This window comes from Cydia strobilella, chromosome 7 (assembly GCF_947568885.1).
Source record: "Cydia strobilella chromosome 7, ilCydStro3.1, whole genome shotgun sequence".
In the NCBI taxonomy this organism is placed as follows: Eukaryota; Metazoa; Arthropoda; class Insecta; order Lepidoptera; family Tortricidae; genus Cydia; species Cydia strobilella.
The window spans coordinates 7,695,600-7,713,321 of record NC_086047.1 but is presented as its reverse complement, the minus strand read 5'-3'; the positions used below and the strand labels follow the sequence as shown (position 1 = coordinate 7,713,321).

At 36.6% G+C, this 17,722-nt stretch overlaps 2 protein-coding genes across 2 annotated transcripts in view; both read left to right on the top strand.

Annotated features, from left to right (window-relative positions):
* The window catches only part of LOC134743136 (adult-specific cuticular protein ACP-20-like), a 294,612-nt gene that overhangs the window by 258,674 nt on the left and 18,216 nt on the right, over nucleotides 1–17,722 (top strand). The window lies entirely within an intron of this gene.
* Nucleotides 8,416–17,722, top strand: part of LOC134743114 (very long chain fatty acid elongase 7) — a 37,365-nt gene continuing 28,058 nt past the window's right edge. Inside the window, exon 1 of the mRNA XM_063676447.1 lies at nucleotides 8,416–8,578. The gene's annotated coding sequence lies outside the window, so the exon portion shown is untranslated. The remainder of the gene's footprint in view (nucleotides 8,579–17,722) is intronic.

Here is a 17,722-nt window from a genome sequence, read left to right as displayed (position 1 = left end):
TAGCAATGTGACAGACAGACAAACGGACAGAGTCGCACCATAAGGGTTCCTTTTGTACGCTTTTGGTACGAAACCCTAATAAGTGGTTTTTAATTTATGAATCACTTTCGTGAGTTTCGTGACGTCACGCGTCACAGTAAGTGTAGGTGTAAATTTTTTTTATCGAATAATCTAACTAGAAGTGAATGTAAATAACACTATTTACCCGGCTGCTAAAAGTTATTCGATTACTTATACCTACTTTACTGACAACATAATTCTCTTGCAGTAATACGGGGCATAGCACATAACTAAGTAATTCCATGTGTCACCGTTGTAAACATTTGCAAACTACATTGTAACAAAGTTAACATGATACAGATACATACATAATTACATAATTATTATCTTTATCACGCACTCAATCTAATAAGGTACACGTGGAAGTGCGTACTGGGAATGAACTTTACGGTACAAGTGTACATACAAGGTCAAATATGCGGTCAAAGTGCAAACATTTAGTATACATTGCCGGCCAAACCCGATTTCGGTCCGCACCGGTTCTTACCGAGACGTATAAATCTTCTTTATCAATTATTTTATTTAGGATGCTTACTTAAGACAATAATTGTGTAGGTTTTAACATCTATATATAGGTAGGTAGAGTTAGACCAAGACAAGTCTGCAACGATTGTAATGGCACACGCAGTGCAAGTGTTATTTTAAACGTCAAACTTCTATGAAATTATGACATATAAATAACACTTGCACTGCGTATGCTATCAAAATCATTGCAGACTTTTCTTGGTCTAACACTACTGCATATTAGAATTTGAAATAAAAAATAAAATTAATAGTTAGACCAAGATAACTCTTCGACGATTTTGACAGCACAGACTGTGCAAGTGTTATTTTATACGTCATAATTTCATAGAAGTTTGACGTTTAAAATAAGACGAGTGGATTTACACTTTTCATTTCTCATGCTCTGAAAGAGGGTCATTGTTGTTCTAAAAGGTGTGCAGAAAATGATATGTGTCTGCAGTAGAGCATTTTACGTTCGAAGTATGGCTTTTTTAATTTTTTAAGATAAGCAATTAAATTTTGAGTTTAAATGGATTTGTTATACAATTTCCATTCTGATATTTGACTCCCCATTCCATAAATAACGATACTTTTGCCTGAATTGTTAATTGAAAGTACCCTCAAGAAATACTATAAAAATGTATACTTAGTCGTAGTGGAAGGCATCATTTCTGCCTCCGACTATTGGCGCTCTCACTGCGTTCGAGCACCAAAATACCTCGGCGGGGATGAGTGCCTTTCATCCCTTGGTTAACAATTTACTATTACAGCCGCGTCACCGACCCTACACACATGACATAACACCTATAACACCTACAAGGACACATTTTATATCGCCCTTATTGCGCAAAGTAACTTATACATTACATAAGAGGAGAAACATTAGCCAAGTCAAAAATAAATAATTCTAGCCAATTTGTACTTATTTGTGCTATCAGTCCCGTTTACCACAATCGCGAGAACAAGTTTTGTTGTACCTATGTGGAAAATAAAGCTATTACCAAAGAGAATATACCTACAGGATAGAGGGTACTGCCATAGTAAATTTTGTAGTCACAGTTAATTGACTGCCATTTATCGACACACGATCAAAACTAAAAAAAAATATATATAAAAATACCAAAAATGTGATATAAATATTTTTTTTATTTGTATTAATATTTTTTTTTAGATTTTGACCCATGTTCTTTCACTGATATGTTTTAAAATTGTTACAAGCGAATCCGTCAACGCCATCTAGCCGAGAATAGGCCAAAGGTGTCCGCCATCAAATGTTGTGTTGGAATCAAATGGATATTGAGCATGATTTGTATTGCTGGTGATTATGCCACGTTCTCATTCACACTTCGCGCAGTAAAACATTTAAACCGAGGTAAGTGAAATGTGCACACGCAGTGCAAGTGTTTTTTATACGTCATAATTTCATAGAAGTTCGTCGTTTAAATTAACAATTGCACTGCGTGTGCTATCCAAATCATTGCAGACTTATCTCGTTCTGACTCTACCTACTCGTATATATATATATTTCCCTGAATTATTTCAGACCGCTGAAGTACGATGACACCACTGTCACCGTGTCACCTCATAGATTTTTTACCTGTTTTATACTCAACTTTTCCGCTTGAGTAAAATGCCCGGCTGGTTTCCCCTACATGTTGCTTTTTCGCAATCGATATTTTATTGTCGATTCAATTTTTGGTTTTTCAAAATGGCGGCTTGTTTGGCGCGTTTGGCGGCCATGGCGCGTGGCAGTTAGCGAGGTCTACAGCTCACAAAGCCTACTTCCCCTACTATTCGCTACATACTTCCCCTACTATTCGCTACAAATCTAACCTGCGCAGACCTGTGGGTACTACTCTACCCGCCCCCATTGGGAAAGGAACAGACCCTGCCGGAGTTGAATACTAATTATTAGTAGTTTAGTAGGTAACTCTGCAGTCGACTCAAAACCATTCTGTAAATAGCGTCATTGTTTTGCTGCACGTTAACTTCTCTTCTCTATTCTTGCATTTGTCTATCCTTATTTTTGTAAATTTCCTTTCCTTTTCGTTTTGGTGGTGACGCGGCCCTTTCGGCCGTGTCACCAATCTTCCTATAACAAAAGCAGTCACTGGTCACTATGTCGACCAAAGTGTGTAGTCAAGTTAAAAAAAAAACTCACAAAGCCACCAGTTTATACATATTTAAGGGTAATAAAAATTGTATGGAAGCTATGTGAAATAGTTCAATATAATAGTGTAGTTAATTTCTCATATCAGGGTTCAGGGTAGATATATTGCCTTGGATGGAATGGGTGGTTTTATCTTTCGTAGTACAAACTATTTACTAATAATTTTATTAATAACTGTAAATAATTTCTTATACCAAATTATATTTCTGATTTAAAGTATGGGGTGTAAGGGGTCCAAATTCCATCTCACGGATCCCAAGCCAACCTCCCCTGCTCGTGGTCACCCTGCTAAATAACGAACGAGGCTCTGGCGACCCACCAACCCGCACCGGACCAGCGTGGTGGGCTTACGGTCCATATCCCCCTCATGAAGTACGACTCCCCGTTACGGCCCCGAGTGCCCGGCAAAAGGGGTGCTAAGAATCCCCGAGCGGAGATTTCCCACGAAATAATACAACGACCCTGGCAAGAAAAACGGATTCCGATACGCTTAATGTTTTAACCTACCATGTTCGTACCTTGTTAAAGGAAGAGCGTCTCATTGAATTAGAACATGCTTTGAAAGAAGTTAAGTGGGACGTTGTAGGTTTGTCAGAAGTTCGACGAAACGGCGAACAAACAATAGAGCGCGAAGACAATGTGTTCTACCACTTTGGAACAGCCGGCGGACTGTACGGGGTTGGCTTTCTCGTTAAGAAAAAGTGGAAGAACAATATTGTTGAATTTTTAGGCTATTCCGAAAGGGTGGCTGTGTTGAAATTAAGTATATCCCAAAATCACACTCTGACTCTAATCCAGGCCTACGCACCGACATATTCGCATAGCGATGACGAGATAGAAGAGTATTACGACCTCCTGAACAAAGCTTGAGATGAAAACCGAGGAACATGGACTATGGTCCTCGGTGATTTCAACGCCAAAGTCGGAGTAAGGACTGAACTGGATAACACTGACATACTTGGACCACACGGCCTTGGTAGCAGAAATGATCGTGGCGCTAGGCTTATTCAATTCGCCTTTGGACAAAGCATGAGCATTAGTAATACCTTCTTTCCCAAAAAACCTCAACGTCGCTGGACCTGGATCGCACCACATGGAAACGTCAAAAACGAAATTGATTATATGCTTTCATCCGATAGGACTTTAATAACAAACGTATCCACTATCAACAAATTCAAATTTAGTTCTGACCATAGACCAGTAAGAACAAAATTGAAATTCAATATCAAAATTCATCGCAAAAAATATCTGAAAAAGATAAGACGATTAAACAAAGACACGCTCATTTCTAATCACGATAAATTCAACATAGAGTTACGAAACAGTTTCGATGCATTTAATAATAACACAAATACTCAAACCGATGTACAAATACAATATGATACTATTATAAACAGTATTAAATCAGCTAGCAACAAAATAAAACCAATCCGGAAAAATAACAATAAACTAACAAAGGACACGTTGCAGTTGATAGAGGACCTCCATACTTTAATTCAATTAATAGAAAAGTCCAACGAGTTCAGCGTGCCTCTATACCTTGGTTTTGTAGATTATAGCAAAGCATTCGACAGCGTCAAACACTCCGCTATATTTTCCGCCATGCAGAATCAGGGTGTAGACCCGACATACGTTGGACTCGTTGAAACAATTTATAATAACAGCACAGCCAACATTAAATTACACGCACCTGGTCCTATATTTAAAATAGAGAAAGGCGTTAAACAGGGCGACCCGCTGTCTCCTAAACTGTTCACCAGTTGCCTAGAGGAGATATTCAAAAAGCTGGCGGTCTCATGGGAAGGATTGGGCATTGTCGTCGGCAATAAACGGTTAACTAACCTGCGTTTTGCCGAAGACATCGTCCTTTTCTCCCACACGGCATCTCAACTACAACACATGCTACAAGATCTCAGCACAGCGAGCCTTGAGGTTGGACTCATAATGAACAGAGCGAAAACTCAGTTGATGACCAATGGAGCAAAACACAGGGTCACGGTAGATGGGCAGGATATACAGTATGTTGATGAGTACATTTACTTGGGCCAGATAGCCTCCTTCGAAAACAGGCAAACCATAGAGGTCAATAGACGTATTGACAACGCCTGGAAGAGCTTCTGGTCCATGAAGGCGCTATTGAAGGGCGACCTTCCCCTGTGTCTCAAGCGCAAACTCATCGACATGTGTATCCTGCCTATCCTAACCTACGGTGCTCAAACATGGTCATTATCTGAGGCGTTAAAGTCCAAACTCAAGGTTTGCCAGCGAGCGATGGAGCGCAGCATACTAGGTGTTCGCAGAACTGATAGAATCAGAAACACGGAACTGCGCTCTAGAACTCGAGTTGTAGATGTAGGTGTCCAGACCGCTAAGCTTAAGTGGGACTGGGCTGGGCATGTCTGCCGCATGCACCCTGAAAGGTGGGCCAAAATGGTTACCGAGTGGGACCCACGGAACACCATAGATGGTGCTGGCCGGGGTGCAGGCAGGCCGAAAAGGAGATGGCGGGACGACTTAGACGCATTTTATCCGGATTGGCGGGACACTACAAACGACAGGGTCGAGTGGAGGAAACGAGGGGAGGCCTTTGCCCAGCAGTGGGACACTAAATTAGGCTAGTAAAAAAAAAAATATATATTTCTAGTTTATTTAATTCTTTGATCCGTGTTATATCTCGATTTGCGACATTTTTGACCATAAAATGATAGCGCCGTTAGAGGTGATTTGGTGTCGTTGCCTGGCCCATAGCGGTGAAATGGGTTTTGAGAGAAATTTGACAAGAAAACATAACTCGCACTGTTTGATAGCTTAAATAGCTACTAATATCAATTTATTTCTTACTTAGATTAACTATGTTAATAATGTGTATAGTAGTGGACCCTATAATGGGACATAAAACCACAAATCCTCTAAAATAAGTATCTAAAAGTAGTTTATAAACACTCGTAATATTTTACCAAAAACAAGAGTCATAGAGCTTTTTAAGTTTGACTTTTTATGAGATTCGGTTATTTTTTACGAAATTGGCGCCAACCCAAAAAGTTGTCATGTCACTAAAAAAAATAACCAGTAAGAATTCTTAATAACTTCACTAAGAGAGGTGAGTTCATTTCATATATTAAATTTTAATAAATTATTACATGGTGTAAACAAAAATGTGTTTTGTTTTATGATTCCATATGAAGGGTACACGGAAAGAACATTTTCATCTCAAAATGTAGAGCTCCTAATAAACTATTAGTTATATCTTTTGCTTAATATATGTAACACAACTTTTTTTTTGTTAAAAAAAACCTGGTCACGGAAGTACCATACATGCTGACATGGTTCCAAATTTTAAAACCGCGATTACTCAAAATGTTACTAAAGTGACTAGACATGTTATTTCCGTGTACCCTACATATATAATTTTACTTGTATATAGGTACTTAAAATAAATAAGGACTTCAATAAAATGAAAGATAACAAAATTTAAAACGCAGAGTACATAAATTTTTGGTAGGTACCTATGCTTTAGCACTGTTCAGTGCATCCCTTCTTCTTCAGTCGGTCCCTCAATACTGAGGATAGTGACATCATGTCCTTCTGTTGAAGACCAGATTCCTCCATAGGCTTTTATTCTTTGCCAAGCGCATGGGTCTAGTCAGGTCATATTTTCGATAAAATCGATTTCGACTGGCAAATCATGTTACTTTTTGGCAACCGGGTTTTGAACCTAATTTGACCCCGATTAATCCGAATTTGCCGGTTCCTCGATGGAAATCTTGACCAGAAGTGAGATATTCAAAATGGCGGCCATTAATACCGACGCTAATGAGTTCCTTGTATGGAGACCCATATTTTTTATAATAATTATTGCAGAAAATAGCAGTAATAATAACACGTATTTTCTGAAAGTTTGGAGTACCATGGTCCATTACAAATGCTTTCAAACTTCTTAAAACACATAATAGCCGATTACAAATAAAAAGTAATTTCGAAGAGTCAACAAATCAACCCCTAAGTGGTGAAAAAGGGGTTGAAAGTTTGTATGGAGATCAAATATTGTTGTGAGTGCGAAACTTGAAACTTTGTATAAGGGCTGTAAACTTTGTATAATATTAGAATACAAGAAAAGTAATTTAAGCGATTTTGAAAATTCATCCCCTAAGGTGGTGAAAAAGGGGTTGAAAGTTTGTATGGAGATCAAACATTTTTTCAAGTGCCGGACTTGAAACTGTGTATATGGGCATACTATTAGAATACAGGAAAAGTAATTTCAGCGTTTTTCAAAATTAATCTCGTAACAGGGTCAAAAAGGGGTTGAAAGTTTGAATCCATTGCAAATGCGAAAATCTTCTAAGAGGGTTGAGAGGGATTATATCGAGAACGTTTTATTTTTCGGTTAGGGGCTTGAAACTTCGTAGTTGGTGAAAGACAAATTAATTTCATGCGTTGTATAATTATTAACAAATGATTAACCGTCCCTACTGATATTTCTTGCTGCATAATGTTCTATGCTTATGTAAAATACTTATATAACCACCAACATACAAATCCACGCGTACGAAGTCGCGGGCAACAGCTAGTCACTAAATAATTTAAAAAATTGCACTGTAACAAGTTCATTGACTCTCTGACTTGCCTGCTATCCAAACTGCCGACCTGTCCACTGTTTGATTTAGATTTGTTTTAGAACTCATTCTTTGCTTTCAGTCTATAAATTGATAATGAAAGTTTTGAACCGCAGCAGTCTGGTTTTTAATTTCATCTAAAAAAAAGTTGTGTGAGTAGAGAGCGTTATTTAAATGAGATTCAATCCCATAGTACACAATACTTATTTTCTTCATATTCTCTCTTTAAAATTATGGGTTGCCTAAGTTTTCCCACTTTTCTGATACTGTTGAATGTTGATGATTACTAGTAAAATAAATAAATTTCTTCCAAAAACATTAGGTAGTTTTTCTACTCGTCGACTATAATCTGTGTATTACAACTTCATATGCAACACTACAACCTTACTCTTTTCAACGTTGGATAGTCTATGGCACTTCCGACTCAAGCATAAGAATTTTATCGATACGGATTACGGATAAAGCAACTTCGTTGCTTAAACACGGTGCTCGACTGAAAAGCTCTCTATTATATCGCGATTGTGTAAAATACTATATTAATTGTAAAAAATTGTAGTAAAAAAGTAGCTTAAAATTGGATTTTTTAAATGTTCAATAATTAACGAGCTTGAAGTATACCTTCGTTTTTTAGGCAAGCGTAGGTATAATTGTATATTTGATGGTACTTTATTTAATTTGGAATTAGAGAATATAGTGTTTACTAAAAAGTTCTCATAATTAAACTTCTTTCATAGTGTCAAATTAAAAGCATACAATAAAAAAAAAGAAAATTAAATGTCAATTGCATCGTCACGTCACACACGTCATGTCTAACATTTCGTTACCTTATGCTTGAAAAATATTGTGTCGTCACATTACGAAAGCGGTTTTTACTGTTGCTTCTAATAGGGGACAACGACGAGAGTCGGAGTTGTACTCTGGTCAGCGTCGCACCCTTGTCGGTTATCGGATTACAGTCGGCAATCCGCGATTAAACACGTTTCTTTATGGGAGTTTGATGCTGCGAAGTCCTTATCTCTGAGTGACGTCAGGGGCAGGCATATATACGGCGGCGTGCCGCGCGCGCGCTCATTATTAGTCCACAATAGACCCGCGCAAGCGCCCGCGCCGCCAGTTCGCACGACAGATCTAGATCGCTGCGGACGGTGCTATAGGTATCCATAAAATATTATTGAATTATTGCACCAGTGCCGTGAGTGAACATTTCTGTGCTGGAGCATTAATAAAGCTGGTAAGATTTAGATTATACTTATTCATTATCAAAACCTAGCATTTCGGTAATCTAGTTTTATTACCGTTCATTATCTTTATTTTTTTATTGATCTTTCAATTGAAGAATAGTTGTTAATATACTTACTACTCTGCGATTAAAACTAGGTAAGTCAAGCAGTGTTTTCATCTAGTGGCACTTAGGTAGTTGACGAAGTACATAATGTTATTACATACTTTGCCATGAAGTACTAAACCAGTCAGTCTAGATTAAAATACAGGCAATAAACATTCCTGCCATAATAGTGATTCATTTGGAAAAATATAAACGGATGTAGAATCCGGATCCTTCTTTGTGCTTACAAATTTAAGTAAATAAACAAAAATTCAAATCCGAATAGTTTTGTACCTGTTTTTAGGATTTACAACTTACAAAGCTACAAGCCAATTTTTTATGATGTTTGTTACTTTATAAGTAGGTAAGTATTTTAATTGAAAACTATCTAATTTAAATTTTACATGAACTAAAGAAAATGACAAACGAAATGAAGAAACTCTGAGTAAACTATTTTATAATTAACAAATAGTATACTTGGCGTTCGTAACATAACATATCAGTCAAAAATGGTTGGAAGAATTTCTTGAAATCCTCAACCTGCTTACGAAGACGGAAAATCAGTCTATCTAGGTTTCGTCCTTGCGAAAATTCTTCCCTCGAGTTTTCTCGGTCACCCAGATATTGTTTACTAACAATGAACATGAGATAAGGAAAATAGTCCTCAAATGGACAGCATTGATATTAATTGCTTTACCTAGATTGCTCAACATTTATCTAGTAAATAATGACTGGCTCCGAGAACCATATTGACGATGATGTCTTGGGCTTAAATCGTTCTTAGAACTTGCTTACAGGTGACAGACAAGTTCTTTGTGTCGCGGAAAGTAAAGTCTATGCAGAATGTGTCGAGAAGCGGACAATACCATAGCAAATCCTAAGTACAAATTTCTATGTGAAAGTCCAAATCGTAGTGTATGATTGTCTTGGACGACTTATGTCGTGCACTCTTCGTTAGTCACGGTGCTTTATATGTCATATCTTTTACTTCACCGTCGTTGTCTTCTGGCAATAGACATGCGTTCGAAGTTCGATCGTTTTTGTATCGGTAGACATACATTATATTTCATCATTCTTTCTTCCTTCATTACCTGTGCTAAGTTTAACAAAAAATTGCGACTAAAAAGTAATTAAAACAAAGGTAACAGTTTTAAGGGTAGGTAGAGGAGAGGACTAGGGTTTTTGTATTTTCATAGTTTCATCCTCATTCATGATCCTCAATTATCATACTTATTAAGTGCAATTATCCAAAACAATGCTTTCATGAAGTTAGAACCATGTGAGGATAAAAATATTTATTTAACACTAGGCTCTACCTGTGGCTTCATCCGCGTAGAAATTGTAAAACTACCCCCTCCCCCTCCTCCCACTAACTAGTAAACTAGTATAGTACTCCTGAACTAACGTTTACCGCCTATTGACTTCTTAATACCTACTTCATGTTACTTCATCTTCAATTTTAATCAAATTTATAGCTGCATTTTAAATTATACTTAAGTCAGAGCATTTAATTTCAATTAAAAGAAAAGTTGTAACTCGTAGGTACAGTTAGTTATAATCACTCAACCGAGATAGATTGTTCCTGTTTTTTGATAACATCATGGTTCGTTGATAACTTGGGCATAATTTACATGGCTAATAATTTTGCAATAAAAATGACGGCTCATCTTGAACCGGCTACGCGTGACGTCCGAAATGACTGACACCGGCTCGAGTTACCCTTGAACTTTACTTCAATCAATAATAATTTTTCACTAATGCTTTCAAGGTCGAATTATCACAACTTTTACAAGTTTAATTAAGTGTATATATTATAAATTTATTTTTTGCAGTCATTCTTGTTTTTTTTGTGAATATTTTTCTGGTTTAACTTTGTTGAATTTCGAATAGGTCCGTAAACTTATAACATAGCCGTGATACTTCGTAGCACCTTGGCATAGATATAAAAAAGCATTTATATAATTTGGCTAATTATCTAAACAAAATGGGTCTCATGCATGGACCGGGGCCTCGATTTACCTTAACTTGGACTCGCGGCTTACAGAGATCGTACGTACTTAATGGCTGAATGCTTGTGTGATTGTAAGGACTAGCCTTCACCTGTATATGATAATAAGTTCAATGAATTTTGCTAGTATAGCATTCGTCTCTGATTTATGATGAAATCATCCAATGTTTATTTAGTATCGAAGTGTGAATGAATTAATACTTTTTTTGTTTTATCTCAATGAACTTTGAGTTAACTTTAAGTTCATCAATCAAACTTTTATGTTTATTTGTGGTATTTTCTATAAAAAGGGACCTTATTGTCGATGGCGCTTACGCCATTATTAAGGATGCTCCGATATAAATACAATGCCGCGCGACGCTGTGCGGCGTAAGCGCCATCGACAATAAGGTCCCTTTTAATAGAAAATGCCCCATTTAAGATAGCGTTCTTATTCAATTATGAAATTAAATAATGCTTTATTAAATTCGCATCAAATCTTTTAGACTTTATGTGTCTTATGGCCATCAGTCACTATTTGTTGCCATCTATAGCAAAAATTCATATTTAAGTAGGTACCTACTTATTTTAGGCTTAGAACATAAAATGCTGTTTGATAAACAAAATGCTTGTTAAGATCTATTTTAAAATCATAAATGTTTAAGTTACCGAATACTAAATGAAATAGGGTGGTGTGCTAGATACCGTCCAGTGCTAGTTTCCGTCCAGTTGACGAAGTTGCTACAAATAATTGCGTATAGTTTGAATATAAACCTAACTTACCGCACAGTTTTGGACTTATTGCAATCCTTAATGTCTAAACAATAGATCTGTCCACATAAAAATGATATTTCGCAAGTAACGAATTAAAAATAATAGTAGTTTATGTGACTGCTACATAATGAAAGGCATTAAAATACGAGTGTGGGTTTATGAAACGAATGAAATGAGTTTTATAAAAGGATCACACGAGTATTTTAATGCCTAATTATGTTATGCTCTGTGTAGCCGCTATTACAATAGAAATGTGCTGTTGGACTAAGCTAATTCTGCATGTCATTTGTTATAAATATGACAAAGCGTGAGTGAACATGTCATCATAAATGTAAAGTGAAATAGATATCATACACTAAGGAAAAAGTGACCAAGTCTACCGGTGGCCGAGGCGGTAATCACACACAACACACAAAACACAAATCAAAATATTTCATAAAATAATAATATGACGTATTTAATGATAATGACAATTCCACGCTTTTTTCTGTCAAAGTCGCAGAGTTAGCTTAGCTGGACTCTAGGTACCTATTAATAAGCGCGTTAATCGCTTGTAACACGGGAATATATGAGAACGAGGACGTCATTCATTATTATATGATATAGCCGTGAACTTTTCACTTATAATTTTAAACTAACACGATCACACGACACACACACGACACGATTTTATTTTTAAGCGATTAAGTGTTAGTTTAAAATTATGAGTGAAAATTGTGTTAGTTTCAATCAATATAATCAAGTACCTAATAGGAGATATTATGGGAAGCACGTTTTAGATCTTTAAAATAATTCGTAATCGAGATTTTTTGGTATGAGTAGTATCCTTAAAGTAGGTTTAAAAATCTCGTTACAAACTAACAATCTAATAAAAATCTTACATAACCTACTTCTAATATCCTTATCGATTTAGAATTTCTAAATACAATATTTTGGTGCTATCGAGCTGACACTTTGGGATTAGTAGATAATAATAGTTATTTTTTTAACAAGGGGGCAAAGTTGTTGTTTAACCGCTCGTCCTAATATTGATACCCGAGTAAGCCGAGTACTCCAGCCGGTGTGGTGAAAATAAATGTAATTTTCAAAATAGCCACAGCCGGGCGCTACCTCGAGGCTATTGTCGCCCCGAGCACCATTAGTGCCGATTAGATAATAATAATATTATTTAAGTTCTGACTTAACTGTTGTTGTTGTTAATTTATTATAGTTATGTATAATTCAATTCGTATATTCCTAAGTGTCATGTTTTGTGTATACTGTAAGTGACATTATAATAATAATAAAATAAAGGCAGCTTGTGGCGAGCTGTTGGGGAGTAACGACCCCACGGACCCGAGTGCTCCCGAGAGTCGGTCAGGGTCTCCGTCTCCGGCGTGTCTTCATCGGTCGGAGTGGACCCCAAGGGGACCCGCAGGACTCTCAGCTCTGGCTTGCCTTCATTGGCCGTCCAGAGAGGAGTCGCTAGAGCTATATATATATAGAGCAGGGGTGGAAGTAAAAGATGCATAAGACGCGAGTTGGCACAGTGGCTGGTTACAGCCACTGGGTAGAAAGCGGCGCACACCTCTCGACACCCCTGAGCCGCTCACACCGGTGTTGCTTCTGGTCGTCTTCACGACGGCAGTTTCAGGGGCCCATCTAGTCGGCGGCAAGTCACCGCCTGCCTCGATAACGTGTACAGACATTGTTATGGCAGGTGTCCGGATCTCTCAGCAATAGCCCAATCTTTTGACCAGCTAAACTTCAATACCATAACCGGCACTCTTTTCCACTGTGTTTATAACAGCTCCAACGCCTGTTAGGACCGATTTACGGGTATCTATTTGTACCCGTGAATGGGTTCTAGCAGGTGTATTACATAACAGCAAACTTCTCCAAAGGGCCTCTACGTATTGGATCTGTATCCCCACGCACGCCTATCAAATGACCGGGATGTATATACCCATGAGTTTATACGAAATACACATAAAAAAAAAAAAGTTTTGACAAAAGTTTATTAAGTAATTAAGAATGAATCATAATAAAAAAGGGAAACAGTAGTTGAAGATAACGACCACAAGTAATATAAGTAGCTACATAAACTTGGATTTCGACTTGTAGGGAAAAAAACTACACACACTGAAATAGCAGCCAGCTAAATTATAATAATCATAACTATGTTTTATACCTGCAGCACGCGCGTCACAGTTAATTGATCAGTTTATTGCAAGATGTCATTATCAATGGAAATTGTCGATTTACGCGTAACGGAAACATGGGGCAAATAATCCCAAGACGAGCGAAGGCCTTATGTAATTGTATTGAACTTCGCGTGTCGGGCGGGCACATCGAAGCGCTGCGGAATGGAGACTTAGGCTCGAGCATGATGACGTCTCAGTTAGCTGAGAGGACTGGTCTGGTGACTTTGAACTTCTCCAAGAGCTTGAGCACCGAGGAATGTGCCGGCGACGGCGGAGCGGTCTCGTGGCGCAAGCAACGCCGCCGCGGTTTAGTGTTGCAATTGAATACCCGCCACTGTCACTTTGCTGGCACACTCTGGACTTTGATTGCAATTACTATTTCCTATTTAAACATTTTATTTTTAATTTAGATTAGCTTATCAAGTATTAAGTTTAAGACAAAAGGAATATCGAAATCGAAACGCAAGTAAAGCTCTTTATTACATACGTACTTATTTTACCATCGCATTAAAACATATTAAGCGTTAGATCAAATTACACAAAATTACCAACCTAATAATCTATGGAACCTAGATAAAATAAGATGAGGTGACTGGCGTGAGCCAAACTAAATAGCCAAAGACGTCTGAAATCAAAAACGTTTGTCAGTATCGTAAAAATACATACGCAACATAGTTTTTTTGTTAATTTATCATTCAATATTTGTATATTACTCGTACCTCAGAGTAATAATTTTGAACCACACTCATGCAGCACCTCGTAAAATTGCGTGAATTCTGTGATATTTTTTTTTAGGTTTAAGATCATTTATTCTCATAAGAATTGTACAATTCACTTGACGAGATAAATTCTGTGAATCACCATAAAATTTAATTAAAACATCAGAAATATTATATTTTTGGTACCTATTCCGCGTTTACTCGTATAGATGCGCCGAATGAAGCGCCAGTAATCTCTAATTAGATTGTTAATCTGCATTCTTTTATAATTACACTTGTAACAACGGCGCCATTTTCTATTAAACTAGTTAAATGACATGTTACATAACTAGACCATTTACATCAATTACTGTCATTGAAATCATCCTTTGTGTTCGTATCGGGAATAGCTCGAGCATTAGTGTAACGTTCGTTGACTGCGCGTAACGCAAATCTGGGAAACATAACAAACAGGTATGTGACACATTAACGGCATTTTGTATTCATAACAACACTCGTTGAAAAATTATACCGTATACAAACATATTTTACGGCTGTAAATGTAAATAGACAGTATATAGGTATATCTAAACAATACGATTGGTTGGCCTAAAAACAGTGACAGAAATATTAATAAAATCCAATTTAACCCTTAATTAATTTCAATGTGTATTATTACTCATTATTAGTAAAATATATAATAAATTCCGGACTTTTTTTATGAAACGTCAATCGTTTTTAGTACTTTAAATATGCTCTATTTGCGCTCAATAGATATAATATATAGTGACATTTGGATTTTCTTATATGTAGAAAAACATAGAAGCCCTGTTATTATACAGGGTGTCCCTAGCTCTTGGACAAAGCCGAAATGTACATATGCATTAGGGTATTTAAAAACAGTATACAAAGTATCATAATAACCCACTGCAGCGGTTACGAGTTACGACGAAATTAACAAATTACGATTTTTTACTTTGGAGCAGCCTGTATGTGTTAGTAGCTCCTGAGGTCATAAATAGTATGAAACCTTCTTCGACCTTTTTTATTACCTTTTATTTATGACAATAATAAGATTCTGACTTTTGACAAAAGTCATCATTGCCGCCATGGAGACTATATAAAGGAGCCAAATCTCTATGTATGAAAAGTGTCCATCAAAAAACAGTAATTAGGCGGCGCCACCATACACCGAAATACTACCAAAAATAACCTACGTAATTTGGTCGGGTTATTTGTTGCCTTATATGGTTCATGTTATACTCATGTCCCAGAGCCTAACTAGCGCCACCGGAGAGATTAGGAACTATTATTTAAAGCTGAAAGCGGTCACTTTTGCAACAATTCTGCCATAAGAGATTGGCATCCTTTCTATACCATCCATAATTGCCGCATATTTTCGAACAAATTGTCAAAAGCACTGCTAATGATTAATACAGGTTGTTTCTTTTTGTTGTCGATTAAATATTGGAAATAACTTTTGTTTGAAAATTAGTTTTTTATCTTTTGTACTTATTAAAAAAATATTAACGTTAGAGCATTCCTGAGAAGTAACCCTGCGTGGGATTTTAGGGTTTGTCCAATGGCTAAGGTCACCCTGTATAATGTATACAGAGTAATATTTCAAGGGCAACATCTTCACCGTCGCTGCGCAAAACCGGACCAACGTAATAAAAAAATGTTTTGCTGTTTGTTTTTTCTTTATTACAAAATGCGGATAAAATGACGAATACGGTTACCTATAATGTACGGCTTTGTGTAAAATACTCTGTACAGAATGATGTTATAAAAACATGATATCCTTAAGAAAAGAACTGCGCGGTAATGATATCACCGTAGATTTTATTCCAATTAATGTTCAGTCATTGCTAATGGTTTTGCTCCAAAGAGGCTTTCCTTATTAGCAATGGTTGTTTCATTGACACTCTATAAGTAGGTACTTAATGTTGCTCAATCTTGCCGTGACGACGAGATATTATAATTATAGCGACAAAGGCTGATCTTATTCAACATCAACAGGAAGCACTTTGTTGTTACTAACAGTGGTAATTTTTTTATACACGGTGGGTAAAAAATAAATGCGTTCCTGTTGCCAGAAAGGTTTTGGGATTATACTGAGTAACTTTTACTATGGGACCAACCCCAAAATCGCGAAAAAAAATTTGGCTGTTTCATAGATTTTCGCTGGTCGATTTTCTATGGGAGGGTAATTTTTTTTCCCTCACTAGCTCGGAAAGCCGTCTTTTATCCTTTAGCGCATTCACTGCCAGGGGGCGTGGCCTAGGAACAAACTTGTATGACGGGGAACGCACATGTGCGTTGGGGGCAGTGAATGTGTTAAAACAAGCGGGGAAAAACGCATTCTATCCACTAGTGGGGAAAGTAATTTGAAAGCTTTTGACAGATAAGAAAACGTAAAACGCTCATAATAATGGTTCGTTCGACATTAATTATCATTAAATAAATGGTTCGAGAATTTAATAAAAAATACCAAATATAGCTTTTTTTAATGATTTTAAGTCATAAGAAATATTTGTTTTTTTTAATGATGTTGCATATAAGTGAAGTAAATGAGTCGATGCAATTTCAAAACGCATCGTCAGAAATGTCAACATTGTCAAGTGTCAACAAAATTTTTACTTTAAAACCGTTCTCACTGACTCTGACACGTAAATAGTTATTTGTTATACAAGGATGCAAAGTTGTATTTTACCCGCGAGTGTGGAATTGAAACACGAGCAAGGGAAAGGATTCTATAGTTGAACCACGAGCGAAGCGAGTGGTTCTAAAATAGAATCCTGAGCGTAGCAAGTGTTTTAACACACGAGAAGTAAAATACATTTGCACCCGTGTGTAACACAAAACTTTTCACCTCACTATAGCGAGGAAAGTGCAACATCCACAGGCGTTAGATAATCTTCATCACTGAAATCACTCATTTTTTTACGATATTATAACAAAAAACTCTGGAAATTCTGTATTTTTACGTGAGAAGTTTTTAAGTAAAAATTTTGTTGACATTTCTGACGTATGAAATGTCAATGATGCGTTTTGAAATTGCATCGACTAAACTTGTGCGCTCAGAATTATATTTAACATCATTATTAAAAAACAAACGTTTCTTATGGAACTTTAAGGTTTATGACATAAAATCATTAAATAAAGCTAAATTTGGTATTTTTATTAGATTATCAAACCATTTGTTTAATGATAATTAATATCAAACGAATCATTATTATAAGCGTTTTACGTTTTGTTATCTGTCAAGCTACTTAAACATGCTCCATCCAAGGTCAAATTACTTTCCCCACTAGTGGATAAAATGTGTTTTTCCTGCTTGTGTTAAAGGATAAAAGACAACTTTCCGAGCTAGTGAGGGGAAAATACATAACTTCCAGTTTTCTATTAT